Source organism: Coptis chinensis, chromosome 5 (genome assembly GCF_015680905.1).
Source record: "Coptis chinensis isolate HL-2020 chromosome 5, ASM1568090v1, whole genome shotgun sequence".
Lineage (NCBI taxonomy): Eukaryota > Viridiplantae > Streptophyta > Magnoliopsida > Ranunculales > Ranunculaceae > Coptis > Coptis chinensis.
Genome location: NC_141460.1, coordinates 95689189 through 95694447, shown reverse-complemented (window position 1 = coordinate 95694447; position 5259 = coordinate 95689189).

The window sequence follows — 5259 nt, the reverse complement described above, 5'->3', positions numbered from 1 at the left end:
CGCTTCAAAATACTTTTCAAATGACATTGCATTATGAAAATCAGGCTAGTCTTTGTTAAACTCGATCAAAGTAGTTCCAAAATGACCCATGTAGCAAAATTGTATCAACAACACCTCATAAAGTATTCAATTAAAGTACTATCAACAGCAAGCATACTCTTACGTTTTCGCACAACACCCTTCCCCAAGGACAAGCAAGTACACAATCCAAGGTATACTATCAGGCATGCGGTCTAATCCATACCTTATCAACATCATCGCACTTGTATGCAACTCAAGAACAAAAAGTTTATGATTCAGGTGTATTTCATGCAACACTCTCAAAAGAGACTTGAGTATTAGAACTATATCTTGGCTTCTAATAGGAAGCAGATGCAAGTCCCTGAAGCATCTTCACAACTTCGACAATATGATGCCCCTTCTTAAGGGTAACAGGTTCATTTGTAAGTACACTTTCCAAATGGTCCAATAGCTCCATGGCCTTACAGGACCCATAATCCGGATATGCATCCTGATGGTTCCAGACTAATGCACTCTCCTTGGATTATATGAAAGATCCATCAGTTGTCTCCATATACAATCTCATCACAGGCACCACAATTTGTTTCCAATCAGTGTCAGCAACTAAGGGACTGGATTCCCAAGCAGATGCCTTGCTCCACCTATGGAAACAAAAAGTCAAGATATGTAAAAATCAAAAGGCATCGGACACACCAGAACAAGTTAAAATAATATAGGTCCAATTAATTAACGTACATACGCACATATCGTATGAAGCGTCCTTTGCTTGCCAGTAGGTCTTTTAATTTGAATGCACTTTCTCCCATGCATCTTCTAGTATTTACTTCAGTAGGAAGGTGAACAACAACTCCTACTCAAGGATAAACAAATAATTGATTACGGTCACACTCAGTAAGGGAAGCATGCTCAACTATAGATTGTATAGGAGCCACTATACAAAACACTACACAAAAGATCAGCAACAATAGCAAAAATGGGAATAGCAAAAGATATTCTATTAAAATAATGAAACGAAAGAAATGCAGAAGAATAGGATCTTTAATTTAAAAGGCTCTGATTTCAACTTAACTCAGTTTATAGCATAGAAAGTTGCTATGTCAACTCGGGCATTTCCACAAAAGTCGAACATAAGAAAAACGATCAATATCTATTTCCTACCGAATCTAAGAAGAGAGTAGGAGATGCACTTTCACGCTTAATTAAAATTGACTTGGGATACATGAAAACTGGAATCCTAGAAAGTAGGATGTACAAGATTAGTCCAGCACTCCATACAACAACCTCAGGACCAAAATTCTGTTTCAGGACTTCTGCAGCCAATATAGTAAGGACTTCCAACTATATAATTCTATTTTAGGACTTCTAACTATCTCGGTTAACACGCCTATAAGAAATGTAATTATATAGTAAGAACTATTTTGACATGTTTTAGCTCGGGAGGGTATAACTTAGTCATGCATCGGGCCAGGGTTTATCTGTCTTTGTTCTAATATCTAAATGCAATTACCGCATCGTGAAAAATTAAGATTGACCTGAGTATATCATTTGCTCAAATATTTTTTCATAGGGTAGGAATGAAACATACTATCCAATGTAATTAATGAAACTTGGAACTGCATTCGTCAAACACAAAACTTCAAGATCAAGGAACAGGACACCAACAAAACAACATAATCAATATACACTGAAACGCAAGAGCCTCTGTAACATGTGATAAAGAGAAATTAATGAAATTGGCCTTTACACTTCTAAAGTATTATTTGATAGAGTTCTTTGATTATGTTGACAGATAGTTTAAATTATGGATTTGGTAACTCTCATATTTTCACATACAGGTGAAGGCAGACCATGTTAAAACTGGTTTGGTTCATGTACGCGTCCAAAATTCAGGGTAGTTCATAATCAAATGTCATTTTCATTCACTAATCTCAAGAAACCAGATTTCTTATAGAGGTAAAATAACCTGCATATGCTCATAGCACATAGTTACTTTCTAATATTTTTGTATTTTCATTCACTAACGTAATAGGTTGTTAACTTAATCACATGCTCATAAATATCAAAGTCAACCACCTTGTGTACAGTGCATAAACGTTCTTTTTTTTTATGACCAGATAATCGAGGTGATAGAACACCTGTATTATTGGAAAAAGATCGCTTAGCATTATTATGGGACAAAGATGGTATAGCCACAGGGAAACACCTATCTTTTCTGTTGAACCGAGAAGCTCTAACAGAAAAGATTTTCTAGCATGGAGTGCAACATGGCGGTCTTCATTTTCCTTTACAGATCCCAATCTATCAGCCCGATTTGCTAGCTCGTGAAAGAGTACAACGACAGAAACATGCACATACAATTCGGTGTTCATAAATGCCTAACAGGAAGGACAACAGAATGTTAGAATCTTTTCTACGAAGCAAACCAAAAAGGAATATAGAGCGTCAATGAATGCTCAAAATGTTTGTTTCTGTTTCTGTTTTAACTTTTTTTTATTTTTCATTTTGTTTGTTGTGTTTATTTGTTAATGGTCTAAATTGACATTTTACAAAATAATGCAATTCTTTGATAGGTTTTTTTTTACTGTAAAAGAGTACACACATAACATCACATAATTGTAATGAAAATTCTATTAAGGGTGCAACAATAGAAGGTAGCATGCAAAAAAGGACGAATATGCATGGTTGAACGAATACTGTCATACCAAAATGCAACCAATAAATCAAATAACCTACTTCAGTTAGCTCAACGTCCAAGCCTTTAGCCAACAATGATACTTCTGTTCTTGCATCATGACTTTCAGCTAATTCAGATTCGAAATTCTCATTGAAAGCCACTGTTTTAAGGAGAACTTTGACATAAGAAAGTGGAAAACACAATGTCGAAGAACTTGGCATTGCTGGGCAATTTGTCAAAATAACAAACTGACGCTAAATATCCAAGGCTAATGAGAGAATAGAGTAAGAAGAATCAAATTCAGAAGAGTAATTCTCTGGAAAAGCATCCAAGTACCAGAACCGTGAAGCGAAAGCAGCTTCAGCTCTTTAACGTAATATCTAATTGTTCTGGGATACATGAGCCACAACCCTGTAAGATGCAAAGCTGCAAGACGAATTGTACGGGGACTTTTTGTGGCTTCCTCAATAATCTTTTGTACGAACTGCAAGAAAGAAGTTGAATCACATTTAAGAAAATAATAACGATTTTTAAAATTACATTTATATTGTTTATAACTTGGTGGAAAAGGATAAATCTTCGACACTAAACTATATAACCAGTTAACTACTCATCATGATTCGATGTCAAACTTTTTTTATATGATTCGGGATTTCTTATATTGATAGATTTATAACACAAACAACACACCTGAGTCTGCAAAATCGATATGATGTCGAGGTGGTATACATCAGACTTGAGTGTCTATTTCACTGGACTCAATGCTTACCTTATCAATTCGTTCTTGGTCTTCAGGAGAAGCATCAGCACCACCAACAATATTCCTCATACCCCTTCGTTCTCTCTCTCTCTCTCTAGAATTTTTTATTTTGTTCTATCCATTTGAATTGACAATTGTCCCCCCACAATAGAGAGCGAAAAGTCGAAAATACCCTTGTGACAGACAAACGTGACACCAAATCACTGTTACTCGTATCCCATATTTTTCTAATATATTAAGATTTAAAATAATTTAGAAAACCTATTTCACGTCAATAAAATTATAATCAACTCTTCCTAATATTTTTATATTGTTTTTTAAAAATGTTAGAGCGACAGATTTAAAGATTTGAAAAAAAACGATGTGTAACACGTTCGCATACTTGTTCTACAAAGAACCACTAATCACCTGAGACCACATAATTGGTACAATCCAATTGGTATTACCTCCCGAAGCCGCAAAAACTTGCATAAAAATTTCTTGTGAAGCTCCTGGAATGTTCCCCTCAGTGGATTGTGATGAACAAGTCATGCACCAGTGGCACCACTTGTACTGAGATGATTTACTTGGAATTTGTGATGACGAGACAGTTTAAATTGATCTGATTCACTCTTGACGGCACAGAAACTTGGGCCTTCTCTCAACTGTAATCTCAATTGCAAAAACAGTATTACATAATCAGAAATCACATTTACTCCTCAAAAGAACCGTCTGCTTTTCATCTCTTACCTACTTAACCTTTTCTGGGGTCTATAGAGGGCCACACATCAAACAAATTTTCTAGCGTTCCGCCACTGCCCAACTCATGCCTTGATTTCATCAAGCAATGCAAACTAAATGGCACTTGTTAAAGCAAGGAATACCATCCTAGAGTGGCCTGGACTATCTCCACCAGACTTTTTCAAGTGGATCAAACTGGAACTTGGTGAGCTGATAATAGCAGTGTTTCCTGTCCCTATTACAGCTGATGGAATAGTCTGAACCGCTCAACATGTAATTTGCAACTCCTTCCACACAGGATAGATCAACTGGCAATCTTGCAGAAGGCAGGCCAATGCACATGGGCTAAATCTAGCATGGAACTTTGACCACTGACACGTCGCACTGAAGACATATTCATAAGTCCTATGTAACATTACAACTACAAACTAGACTCCCATGCTTGTGGCATTCATAAGGCACCTGAGATTATATCCAGCATTTAATTTCTCTGGATCTCATCGCATTTTTTCAGAAATATCTAAGCTTCATCTGCATTGCAACAGAGAGTCAATAATTTGCTGGAGCAGCACCCAGCACTATCAATTAAACTCAAATTATTTGAACTTTTAGTAATCTCCTTTCTCTTAAAGAATCGATGGGTCCTCAAAAATTCAACTATCATAAAAATAATGTAATTGCTTTCGCTTTGGATCTTCGTTAAGGATCCGAGGACATGATCGTTGCACATATATCCACGATACATACTGAGAAATTGTATAACATTTTGTTATACAATGAAGTAACCTATTCGAATCTTGGATGGTGTTTTCGATTTGAAAGTTTGTAGGAACGCTGGCCACTTTGGATGTTCAAAGATTTTTGCGTAAACTACATTCTAATGCAGTTCATTTGCCTTTACTTGTTTTGTTTTTGTAGAACCTTATGTCGACTTCTTTATTTTGCACACTTGCATTGCAATTGTGTTGGTGCTTAACTGGGGTGCTTGATATATATATATGGATAATGGATAATGGATAATGGATCTGTGAGCTTCAACACAAAAGGGTGTTTTGTTGGTTTTCTTCATTGGATGTAAAGGGCT